The sequence below is a fragment of the Octodon degus genome, unplaced genomic scaffold (assembly GCF_000260255.1).
Source record: "Octodon degus isolate 3935 unplaced genomic scaffold, OctDeg1.0 scaffold00155, whole genome shotgun sequence".
NCBI classification, from domain to species: Eukaryota; Metazoa; Chordata; class Mammalia; order Rodentia; family Octodontidae; genus Octodon; species Octodon degus.
Window position 1 is genome coordinate 3,939,029 of NW_004524731.1, and position 13,162 is coordinate 3,952,190.

Genomic DNA, 13,162 nt, shown 5'->3' on the forward strand with positions numbered 1-13,162 from the left:
GTGCCGTGTTAGGGGTCCGAGTGACCGTGAGGAGGACCCACAAGTGCTGTGAGCAAAATGTCCCAAGTGCTCCCTGAGAGCCCGTTAGGCTGCCACTCTGGTCCTCAAAGACGAGGCGCTGCGTCGCTCTCAGATTCCTTGTGCCAGCCGTCGTGAGAGCAGAGCCGCGCAATCTGCAGCCAGAGGTGCGTCTTGTCCACTTGTCGCTCCGCCTCCGGAGCCTTTGCTTCCCCTACTGGAAGCTCTGTTAATGTGAGTAACATTGCTCTATGTGATCCTGAGACAAAACACCTGCCACCCAAGTGAGAGGAAGGACTACTCGGCGTGGCTGAGGAGGTTTTGGCCAGGGCTGGCGCTCCTAGCAGGGCGGATGGAGGGAGGGCATCGCGGAGGAGCCGCAGTCCATGCAAGCAGAAGATGGCAAGAGCCAGCCGGCACGGCGGCTGCCCTCTCTCCGTCCCCGCTGTCTTCTCCAGGCTCCTCCGGGCGGGCAGCCTCCCCCGCGGGACCCAGGGCCCTTCATCCAAGCGCTGCACCACGAGCCAGTCCAGGGCTCTCACATGCTGCCCTGAGCCACCTCTGAAGAGTGCTGTGTGTGGCCACGCAGGAACTTGGGGAAACGTCTAGAAACAAGCCGTAACCCGGCACTCTTGTTGGATTCGGGGGCTTGATGGCATAAAGTCCCTCGGTAATATTGTATTCCCTGAAATCCTACTTGAAAATATTACAAATTATCTCATCAGAAAAGTCTTCAAAGTATATTGGGAACCTGTCAAACTCGTGGTGGCAGATACAATTGTCAAAATTTCTGATTTTTATTACAAAACATTTATGTCATTGACTACAAATTGTGTCACCTTCTTTGAAAAGAAAGATGTATTCATCCAGTTTTAAGAAAATATTTGACAAATCATAGCAGTGAGTTAGTCTTCAATTAAAGACATGCTCAGTGGAGCACACTGTTGTGCCCCTAATCAGACACTTGCATGTGTATTATTCTGAGACACCGCCGGGGCCCAGGGACCTTCACTGCGTAGCAGGCTGCTGTCCCCTGGTGGGGAGGGGGGTCAGCAATCCCCTGCTGTTCCCAGCTTAGCTCTGTGCCACTGGTGCAGAGGACAACACAGGGCAGAAGGCAGGAGCCCCGTCGTCCTGCGGCGGCCGCGGCTTCGTCCTTGAGCCCTCTGCAAGTGGCGCCCTCCAGAGGTCAGCAGGGAGCACCTTGGAAGAGACCCACCCTGTAAGTCATGGTTGGGAAGGCAGGGAGCTAGGAAACGCCCCTCCGGGTGGCGGCACACTGTGGCTCAGGGCAGACGCTCGCTCGAGGTGGATCCATCCGACTGGCAGGGAGCTGTCCTCGGGGTGGCAGAGTGTGGCGGGCACGAGGCGCGCAAGGGCTACGTTCATTCGCCAACCGCATCCACTGTTTCTTGTGACAGTGGAACCCAAGCGGGTCCGCACGCAGAGGAGGGGGATCCATCTGGGAAATGCATCAAGGCGCCTCCGGCGGGACAGCCCGCAGCAGCCTGGCGTGCGGGAAGCCCCTGCAGAGGCTCATGTTTATCGCTGCGGCGGGCACTCTTCCTTGCTTATGGTGCTTCTGAGACTGTTTTTAATGCAAATCCATTCAGTTCTTTCTACATTTTTATAATAAAAACTAATGACTGACGTATAATCCACACTAATGACCGACGTGGTCCAAGATGAGTGGATAAATTCATTTGCATTTAGTACTGTAATTATATGTAATTTAGGGCTATTTTCTCTGGAAAGAGCTCACTTTATTAAGTTGGTAAAATATTCCTCATCCCATTTTATTTATACTGCTATTGTTTCCTGGAAATCTTTTTTCTCTATGGGCAATCTAAAGATTAACCCCTGCATTATCTATAAAGTATTCAAAGTAAATGGAGTGTAAAACACAAAGCTTTCTTATTTGAATTCAAATCAGTTTGAGGACAGGGCTCTGGCAGTACTCTGAACTGCCACCCGCTATCTACGAGGTGGTAGGTCCGCTGGAACTAACTACTCATGAGTACAGTTGATGGAGAGTCAGACACAGCACGTGAGAGGGCGCTTCCCCGGGCGAGGGGCGTGCACAGATGAAGCTCAAGCCTGCGTGGGACTCACCCGAGCCCTGGGGACTTTGGTAGATTGTACCAGGTGGAATTTCAGTCATTGGTGTCTTCGCACTTCCCACACACGATTGCTGGATGGGGGTCGGCTTGTGGACTTCCCACAGTGGAGGGCCATGAGGTCAAGGAGCTGAGAGCCCGCTGTGCTCACCGTGGGCACCACGCTCTGCTGCTTGGTTACTCTGACTGTAAGAGTGGGCATCAAGTTCTACCTGCCAGGGTCGCACCCGGCACACCACCGGCCGGGCCTGCAGCCCTGATGTGCCCCTCCCCATACCCTCCCCACATTGCACCCCAGCCTGCAGCACCTCGTGTCTGTGTGTTGAGAGCGTCACCTCGGGAAGTCACGAGGCGCTGACGCCAGGACACCGGGCTTATTGACTTTACTTCTTATTACTCTGCCCGGCTCAGGGCGGGCACTTTTCCTCTTGAATTGGATTAAACTCAAGCTAACAAGTCTGTCCCTCGAGATATACAATCGTAGCCTCATTAGTACTCTCCAAAGCCTATTCAGCTCACCAGTGCTGGTCAGAAAGTAGATGAGCAGTGATTTGGGACAGACATGGACTATGACAAAAGGGGAGGTAGAGGCAGGAGGCGGGGGTCATGAAAGCTGAAGTCTTCAGCTCCATTGCCCATGGGCACTGGGCCAGTCCCGCCAAGGGAGAGTTGACATGGCAGATAGGCCCTTCTTTCTGCTCAATGCGATTATTTTCATTTTATTTTGCAAATGTGCTTTGTTGGTGATGTCCAGTGAAATTAATCATTATCAAATGGGAGGAGAAATGGAGACACATGTGGAAAACTCAGAGGATGGGGAAAGCAAGCAGCTCAGCGGCCGAGCCTCCTGTTGGACCACTTGCCTGGAGCGCAGCCGCCGCCCTTCTCTAGAGCACAGGCTATGAATAACTGGGCCCATGGGGACAGCTGCCGGCTTCCCTTTAGGGGAAGGCCCGAGGTCTCCCACCCCGCCCTGCCCTCCTGCTGAGCAAGTGTGGGGCACCTGTCTGCAGCGCGCTTGGCGGTGCTCCTTCTCCTGTGTTCCTGGCTGCCCCACTTACTTTGCCAGCTTTGCCTTTCCTTCTGCAGTCTGCTCAGCTGGATGATTCTGCCGTGATGTGGTGCAGTCTGCCACCCTGCCCTGCGGCCCCCTCCCAGCTGCCCCTGCTGCCTTCTTTACATTCCCAGGACCCTGCCAGGTTCCAGAGAACAGCGTAGGGCTGCCCTGTGTCCGCTGTGACCTGGGTTCCTCCTACGGATGCTGCTGAGGGTCACACCAGGCCTCGCAACTGACCCAAGGTCTGTGCCCCATCCTCAGGAGGGCAGAGCTCTCCCTGGCCACCCTAGCCCTGGGCATGACAGGCCCGGCTCCACTCTTGGCCCTGTTCCAGCAGAGTGTGAGTGCCACACGACAAGACCTTGTTCAAAGGTTGTCACATCCCTGATGCCCAGCAATATCTGGCTTGAAGCATTTAGCAATTTGTTGCCAAATAAATTACTTTTACTTTTCTTTAGAAGAAAATGAACATTTACATTACATAGGGCAGTGATAAATGCTGAGCAGCTATGCAGAGTTTTGACACAGTAAGTCAGCCGCCTCTCAGGGGTTTGCAGTCCGATGCCACAGGGGGTGCCGGCTGCAGGCACCTTGCTCAGATTGGGAGCATGAGCCCCTCGGATAGGCACGACCGCCTTCAGGAGCCAAGGAGAAAGCTGGGGCTGAGAAAGGCCTCTGTGCCCTAGTCGTGGGGCTCCCTGAGAGCTCAGTCCTGCTGGGGTTCAGAACTGGCCCCAGAAAAGGTTGTGTCTGTAGCTGCTGCGCTCTCAGAGTGGATCAGCCATGCCTTTGGCTGCAGAAAGCTGCACCAGCGCCAGTGTGTTCTCATCCAGCCAGCCGAATCCCTAGTGTCTCTTTGAGAAAGGACACACAGCAGCAGCTTCTGCTGTTACTTATCTGGCTAAAGCTGCTTCCAAGAGAGAACACCCTGTGCAGGATTTGGGGAATGTCTCCTGTCTTCTACAGGCTTCTCAGCATTCGTATTAGCAATTTTTTCCCACCAAAATAAAATATTTATTTAAATAACTTTCTAGGGGCTGGGGAGGTAGCTCAGCAATCTAAGCACCTGCCTGGCAAGCGCAAGGACCTGGGCTCGATCCCCAGTACCACCTGCCATACTGGCCCCAGACACCAAGCTGGCAACCGAAACAGGGCGTGATGGTGCACACCTGTAATCCCAGCGCTGGGAGGGCTGAGGCACGAGGATCACGTCCAGTCTGAGCTGCGTAGTGAGAACCTGCACCAAATAAATAAATAAATAAATAAATAAATAAATAAATAAATAAAAAAGTTAAAAAAAATAAAATAAATAACTCTGGGAAAATAGAAAATTACTAGTATATAAGCATATATTAAATCATCAAAATGCAGGAAAGATCATTCATGAATGAAGCCACTTTATCATAATCATTAGGGAGTGAACAATATTAATCTTAAAAATGTCCTTCTGTTTCTTATTTCTTGGCTCTTTGCAAAAGATCCAGTTGAAACAGAATCCACGATTCCTTGCCTGCTGTGTACTGAGGGGCAAAGATCAGCACTTCATCCTCTTCTTGCTGTCATCAGCTTTCGGATAAGATCAGGTGGGAGCGCTGTGGCTGTACCCCATGCAGCCCAGGCTCTGAGGTCAAAGCAAGACACGAGATGGTCCTGGAGGATTAGACCAGCAGCTCCCAGAACAAAAACAAATATTAGACCTCTGAGTTAAATCACCAACCCATGTTTTGTTTGGGGCCGTGTTCCCTGCTAATTCTCCAAATCCTTTAAGGACGCCTCAGGATCTCAGGTTATTGCATTTGGGCTTACTCTGTGCGTCCTGGAGGGAAGGAGCTGGTGCTCCTGCGCATGCAGAGCACAGGGCGGCGTGCGGCTTCCGTGGCTCTCAGACCTTCGCTGGTCACACTCCACTCACTGCAGATCATCTGACTGCTCAGCCAGTATGGGCTGGGCATTAGGGATTTTTAGAAATTGTAGTTCGCATAAGTAACTCACAGCTTTATTTTTGGGTGCGTGGGCCAGTGGCATACACTCACTCACATCGTGGTGCAGGCACCGCCATGAGTCCGGGACTGTTCTCACCTCTCAGACCCGAAACTGCACCTGTGTCCCCTGCCCACGCACGCCACAGTCCCCTGCAGCCTCTGTGTTCATGCATCCAGCCTTGGCCTGCAAGCACTTCTAGCTGGATCCCTTTCTTCTTCTGGGCCGCTGGACTCTAAATGCACTTCTGGATCTCAAAGTCACCACCCTCACATGTGTGTGGTACACATGGGTGTGCATGTGTGTGTATGTGCATATGTGTCCCTGCATATGTGCACATGTACCCATGGATGCACATGTGCCTGTAGGTGTGTGTGCATGTGTGCATATGTGTGAGTATCTGCCAGTATGTGTGAGCATGTGCACGTGTGCGTGCATGTGTGTGTGTGCCTGTGGATGCATGTGTGCCTCTGTGTGTGTGTGTGTGTGCATGTGTGTTTCTGTGCATGTGTGCACATATGCCTAGGGGTGCATGTGTCTGTGTGTGTGAGCATGTGCTTGTGTGTATGTGTGCATGTGTGCATGTGTGAGCATATGTGAGTCCCCCACCCTGGCTCCCTGCCCTCCTAGTCACACCTGTCCATCCTTATGACCGATGTCCATTCATCAGTCATAAGTGGCAGGAGTAAGGGACACATGTGAGCGTCTGGACGTTTGCACCAGGCAGTGAAGCTCCAGGGAAAGTGTCTGCCAGCAGCCCGGGCCACTTGGATTGATTGCTTGTCAGCATAGTTGAAGCGAGCACAGCCAATGAGAAAACAGGCAGAATCCAGCCCCCCTGTGGTCTTGAGCACGGGACTTGATTTTCCTATCTAAGCTGTGGGAAAGGAAGCCAGTGTCCTGGCTGCCAAGGCTCCACAGTGTGTCCCTCTCCTGGCTCAGAACCTCTAGCAGCTTGCCCCAAGTCTTATGGCTTTTGCTGCTAGGCAGCTGCTCTGGGCTGCAGGAGGGCGGTGAGCTGGGCCCTTCAGGACTGCTCCCTCTCCCTTCCTGTCCTGCCATAAACCCACTGAGCAACTCTGGTGGAGTGGTGTCAGATGGTCCCCCGGCCTTGTTCGCAGCAGGAAGGCGGGGAAGCGGCATGGAGGCTGCTGTTGGGGAGGAATGCTTGTCAGGGGTCAAGGCAGAGGAGCAAGGGACTTGGGACAAGCATTCTAGGACAGTTTTTCCATTGAGGCCACAACTCCTGCATAGGCCCTGAGGTCCCTGAGAACCTACAGTGTGCCGGGTTGCTTCCCTACCTGTTGTACCCAAAGCTCTGGAGATGGCTTTTAGACATTCTACGGAGCTATCTCCCTGGCCCAAGTCTATACCATATGAAGAAAAAGATGCCCAGCAATGGCACATTACAGGGAAATCTGAAAGGCAGTAAAAGGCATCCCGTACCTCAGCAGCCACTCCTCTGCCTCTGGGACAGGCTGGGATAGAAGTCGGCTCTGTGGGCTAAGTAGGGAAGAGGGCCAGGTGATGCCTTCTGTCCCAGCCTGTGTGATGGGCGGTCTTGCAGCAACTTGTCCCCTGTGCTGGCAGCAGCCTCGGCTGGCAGGGACCATCCTGGCCACCTCTCCTCTCTGGAGATCAGAGGACCCGCAGCTGTAGCGCCAGCTTTCTGTTACCTGTCTTTCATTTTGTTCTTTAATTTATGCATACTTGGGGCTGATCAGACAGCTCAGCAGACTAAAACACCTGTTTAGGCAACTTGCCAGGGTTCAATCCCCAGCACCACAAGCCCTGCAGGCTCTGCCCCTGGGGCACACTGAGACAGTGATTGAGACTGGGTGTGGTGGCGCAGGCCTGTAATCCCAGTGCTTGGGAGGCTGAAAACAGGAGGATCACTAGGAGTCTGATCTGTGTAGTGAGATCCTGTGGACTCTGCACTAAACACATAAAAAAAAAAAAAAGTTATGCATACTTTAGCTTTCTCACGTAAGGGAAACCATGCGACATTTCAGCTTATGTATCTGATTATTTCACTTAACGGTATGGCCTCGGGACGCGTCCATTTTCCTGCCAATCACTCAGGTTTATCCTTCTTCACCGCGGAGCATGCTCCAGTGTGCGGAGGTCCGCGCTTTCTCTATGCGCTCATCTGCTGGTGAACACACCGGCTGCTTCCAAGTTTCCTCTGCAGGGGACCGGACACCTCGTACTCCAGAGGCCCGTGCGCGTTCAGGCCGCAGCAGCGCAGCAGCTCACGCTCGCCAGGCTCAGAAGCAGCGCGTTTCAGAGCTCTGCGCAGTTCAGAGGGCTTCCGATCCTGCTGCTGTCGCTCCAGAGACGCCCTGCAGCGCCGCTAGGAGCGCGCAGTGAGGGCTGACAGCAGGTGCTCTGAGGGTCGCGGAGCACCGGGATCTGCTGGAGCCACGTGAGACCCCAGGGCTGCGGCCCCTCCGTCCCCCACGCTTCCCCGCTTCCGCCTCTGGTCCCTCCTTTGCAGCTGCACCTGCAGCAGAGCAGTCAGTGGCCGGAGCTGTGACCTCAGGAGAAGCGGGACAGAGGAGCAGAGGCAGAGCCTGCGCTGGGGAGCGACTTCTGTGCCTCCAGAGAACCCCCTTCTATGGGGCTTCACGGGCAGCAAGTCAGGGTCAAACTCACTTATTTGGGGGAAAATCCACCATGGATCGATCTTTCAGGGTGTGATTCCAACTTCAGCTTCCCATAGTAACTTTACTCAGTGCTTCTCTGGGGCCAAATGAGCTCTTTTTTCTGATATTCTCGCGATGCTTTAAGTGTCTGTCTGTCCGGGATCCCCACCCAGGAGCTGCTCCGGCCACCAGGAGGGAGGCCCAGAGCCCAAGGGTGAGGACCCCGGGCCAGGCACATCTCCTGGCTGTCAGAGGTCGTGACCCTATTTCACCTGCGGAACGACACACCAGTGTGGGGAGGGCAGTGGCCTCTGCAGGCGCAGCTGCTGCAGTCCTCCAGCACCTGGGTCAGCTTGTTGCAGGGCCAGTAACAAGCGAAATGAGAAAATGCTTTTTCTCAGGAGCAGGAGGGCAGCCGGCTGCAGGCTCCGGAAGGCCCGCGGGATCGCTCCCGAAGGACTGCCCCGGCTGGCTGCGGGATGGGCTTCCGGAGGTTTTGCGAGCAAGAAACACAGAAGTATGGAAATATGACGAGCTTCCGCTGGTCGTGTTGGGCCTCTTGTTGTGGGGCGGAAAGTCCGCTGAGTGAGTTAGTGAGAAAGGACACGTCTAGCCAGGTGCGCTGGCACACGCCTGTAATCGCAGCATTCTGGAGGCTGAGACAGAGGAAACCTTGCGAGTTCGAGGCCAGCTTGGGTTACAAACTGAGGTCAAGGCCAGCCTGAGCTGCAAAGCGAGACCCTGTCTCAAAACAGACGAAAACCCAGGACACATCTGTGACCAGAAAGCACAGGGTGCGCCGCTCAGCGCGGTCAGGCTGAGCTGCATCAGGCTGCCTGTGGCTGGCCTTAGCCAGGTGCGGCTGGCGGAGCTAACTGGGTGGGGGGAGGGGGGTGCTGGAGAGTCACATTTGGTCCCAACTTGGCATCAGACCACCAGCTGACTGGAATTTCAGGGCAAGTGCAGCCCCCTCCAGTTCGAGGAGATTTAGCGCGCAGGCGGGGCTGGGAGGGCCCGCTGAAGGTGTTGGGGCGCCTGCGCCAGCGGCTTCCTCCCCCTTTTCACGGGTCAGACCCCTTCGTTTTTGTTAGAGTTCCCATAGCTGCTTTTTCAAGGGAAGTTTTTAACCCCCTTTTCCAGAAACCTTCGCTAATTGTTTACGGAAGGAACCAATTTAAAAGAATGAAAATGTAAGAAGGAGAAAGAGAGGAAGTGGGAGAAACACAGAAGAGGTTGGGGAAGGAGAGACAGCGCAGGTGGCAGGCGGGAGGCGGCAGGCGGCAGGCGGCAGGCGGCAGGCGGCCCGGGCTAGGGCCGAGCTGAGCTGCAGACGCACCAGCTGAAGCTGAGTCTATACTCCGATGGCCGTTTGTTATTTGAAGGTCCCTGTTTAGACGGAGTCAGACGCTTCATACATTCCATCTTCCAGGAGTTAAAATTAGGGATTGCCCGGTTAATCAAGCTGAATTCGCTAGTGGATTCCTCTCCCTCTCTCACGTTGTTAGGTGTCAGGGCAGGACAGGGCGCTGAGTGGAGGTCAGAGCAGGGAGAAGCGGAGTCCATAGCCCATGCGCCCTCTGTCGCCTGTCCCTCCCCCGACCCCAGGCAAGCCTGTCCAGCAGGAGGACGCCTCCCCCGCCTCTCGTCTGCTTGCCTTCTCCACAACTCCGAGAGCCAGCGTGCAGAAGTGCAGTGACCTGGGGTGTCCCCAGCATCTAACCAGGGCTGGCCTCACCTCCCTGTGGGCTCCTACATGCTCTTGCCGGCTGTGAGGCACACAGCCCCGGTCAGTGGGACACTGCCAGGAGCATGAGCCGGAACAGCCCTGCAGACCAGCACAGGGCTGCAGCTCCTACCCTCACCCCTGCCAGACTCCAGGTCCAAAGTGTGTAATAAATCAAGGTGGGGACCTCAGCATCCTCGCACCCACAGCCTCATCCCTGGCCGGCCTGCACCTGCCCCGGTATGGTCGCCATAGCCAGCTCTGGGGGACAGGTTGGGAGAAGGGCTGGTTTGTGTCTCCTGATTGAAGTGCTGGCCCCTCTGCTAATTGCAGAAGCCCATGCTGTTCACTCACCCTCTGTCGTGCAAGGTCCTTGGCTGTGAGCAAGCAAACTACAAGGGAACATGCACACACACACACTGATCACACCTGTGCACACATACACACACACACACACACACACACACCACACACAGGCTTCAGCCTTCACACTAGACGTGGACCTGATCCCATCCCAGAAGAGACTGTGCGGCAAATTTTCTATTTTTGCTGAAGGGATTACAGGTATCACTCCCTGCAGAGCCACATGCATCGGTTCCTGACAAATGCCATAGTACCTGACTTGAACTTAGTGCTGAAAAACGTTTTAGCTTTTGTATTTTTTGTGGACAGAGAAAGGCAGTGTCATGTACTGTTTTCCTCCCTTTTGCTGGAGGTATAACATGTTTAGGTACCCAGCATTCCAGCCTTTTTTTTTTTTTTTTTGGTGGAACCGAGGATAGAACTCAGGCCCTTGAGCTTGCCAGGAAAGCACTTATTCTACTGAGCCAACTCTCCACACCCCCCCCCCCAGCATTATTGTTTACTTACAAATATTACAGTGTGCTATAGTTGGCTCTTCATAAAAATGGATAATTGCATCTACCTTTTCACATACTGTGTGTTCATCTATGTGTCCACCTTCGTGAGTGTCCGCCCACCCCCATCTACCCGTCAATTCTCCGGTGAGTCCCGGCTTTGGCAGCACATATGCTAAAATCGGAACGATGTAGAGAAGACGAGCAGGGCCCCTGCGCAAGGACGGCACGCAAATTCGTGAAGCGTCCGTAGTTTTAATCAGAGAATCCAATGTCTAAGAATGTCATTTCATTGGGTTGGGGGTCCTATACATTCTCAGTTTAGCTGCAGAAAAATAAGCAAAATAGAAAAAATGATTCTTGGTCAACGAAAACAAAATTGATAATAAATAAATGCTTCTCTAGATAAAAAAAATCCTCAGAGAGTGGTTCTCAGACATGAGTTTGCAGAAAGGACAAGGTTAGTGCTCGGCTGCGCAGCAGGACAGCTGTGGATGGCAGCAACTGACTGGACACAGAGCCAGCGAGTGGTGTCATTCCAAGGGCACAAGACGTGTCCGAGGCACTGAGCACACTGCTCGCCTGATGAGCTCTGCACTCCTTGTACTCAGGCGCTGAGATGTCATACCGCACCTTATAAATATGTGCAATTACGGAGCGTCAATTAAAAACAAAAATAGAGCAAGCAGAAAAGGCTCTGTGGGGTAAGAGACTGTGTTAGGAAGCTGGGCAGACCCCAAGGGAGAGGGTTGGGCAGGGCTGCGGGCGCCTCGGTGGGCCAGCAGGATGGAGCCTGCAGTCCTGCTCGGTGGCACCGCAGGGACATTGCTGCTGGCTCCGTGCCCACGCTATTCTGGAGTCTAGTTTAAGGGTGTTTTTTTTTCCCTTGTATTTTTAGGGAAGGGTCTACAGGGTGTTCAGGGTCTCACTACTAGATGAGACTCCTGGTGATCCGCCTGGTTACAGCCTCCCAAGAGCTGGGACTGCAGGTGTGTGCGCCACCACGCCCAGGCTCAGTCGTCTCTCAGCATGCCCGAGGGGTGGGGCTGGCACAGCAGGCCTGGGGGCCCAAGCCCCGGCCCCTGCGCCTGCTCACAGGTGCTTTAATCCACTGAGCTATTTGGCTGACCCTCTAGTTTAAGTTTTAAGGCACATCATTCTTTTTTTCACAGAAATAACTAGTCTTGATGTTCACTAAATCCACAAACATGAGGTATGATCAAAGCTTGTGAGTGCCTAAATTAAAAAGACATGACGGTAAAAGACAGGCTGGCATTAATTGTCACAAATGCACCCCGCGCCCTGCACACAGGTATTCCAGGCTCGAGGCGCTGTCGGAGGCCGTTCTGGAAGAGCCGTCTCCTGAGTGTCTCCATAGGGCGTGAACAAATGCGCAGGGTGGGCTTGTGCAGAGTGGCAGAGCATGGCCGCACCCACGTCGCTTACACTGAGCACCGGACCCTGCTGGCTTTGCCAAAGCCAGTGACCAGGGAAGGGAAACGCTTGAGTCCACTCAGGACGCCAGAGGCCGCCGGGACAGACGGCGCAACTGCAGGCGTGAGGAGGGAGGCCTCCAGAGCCGCCGCGGGGCAGCAAGGGCTGCGTGAGCAGGTTTGGGGTGAAGGGGAGCATGCGGGGCACCGTGGCCACGTGTCTTTTACTAGAAGAGGGCCTTTTAAAAATGCAAACATTCATTGTAGTTTCCACACACACCTCCTAGCTGCTCTGTAGAAAAGTATATTTAGCAGTGAGTCAGTTTAAAGCTGTGCCTATTTAGAGGCACTCTGGCCTGAGGAAAAATTTGTACATAAAACTAAGCAGAAGATGATAAATAAAGTGTCTGTGGAAAACGAAAGCTGGATGAGGAGTTCCCGAGATGCGATGAATTAAGAACCGAAACGTGCATTTGTCTCCGCTACGTTCTACTTTAGACAAAACTAGGCCGCCTTCGCTGCTACCTCAAGTCGTGCCCCTTGTGCATCTCTCATTATCGTATATGTCTTGAGCCATTAAAAGTCTCCTCTCTGTTCTTTCTTACAATTCCCAAATATTAGTAATTGTCTAATTAAGGTAAAATTAAAGTTCTCTCAGTTTATTTACTAGTAAACAATGATTTGTGCTTCTAAGAATAGTTCCAAGAGAGCAAATTTGCTCATCTATGTGCTCCTGAGTATGTGCTACTCCAGACAGCTCCCCAAATCAGAGAAGACTTCCTGCCCGTCCTGGAAGGGAGGAGCTCCCTGGCTTTCAAAGTGAACTGGTTTGCGTGCTACATGAGCCTGGGGCCAAAGCCTGGATTAAAAATCAGACACTGAGGTGTCTTCCACTTCAATGCAGCCTGAGTCAGCGCTGTGAGGAGACTGGTGCTGTTGGAAAGGGGCACCCTGCGGCTCCGTTCTCTACCTGCAGTCAAACTGAGAGATTGCTCATGTGAGTAATTTTAATGCTTTAAAATTAGAGGAGCTTGAATAATCATCAAAGGCTCCTTCCAGCCATCTAGGAGAAGGTTCCGTGACAGTGATTAAGGAGCAAGACTGGAGGCCAGGCGAAGACTCCAGAGTCCTGGGATGGGCTCACAGGGCAGGATGCGCTGGGCAGGATGCGCTGGGCAGGACACTGGGGAAGGACCCACTGGGCAGGATGCACTGGGCAGGATGCCCTGGGCAGGACGCTGGGGAAGGACTCACTGGGCAGGATGCACTGGGGAGGATGCACTGGGCAGGATGCACTGGGCAGGACACACTGGGCAGGACGCAATGGGAAGG

The 13,162-nt window shown here is 53.7% G+C and overlaps 1 protein-coding gene and 1 non-coding gene across 2 annotated transcripts in view; both read left to right on the top strand.

Moving 5' to 3' along the window:
• Csmd1 (CUB and Sushi multiple domains 1) overlaps nucleotides 1–13,162 on the top strand; it is a 1,642,653-nt gene that overhangs the window by 1,174,072 nt on the left and 455,419 nt on the right. The window lies entirely within an intron of this gene.
• LOC111812975 lies at nucleotides 10,545–10,655 on the top strand. The gene has a single exon (XR_002818337.1). It is a non-coding gene; the product is annotated as a U6 spliceosomal RNA (small nuclear RNA).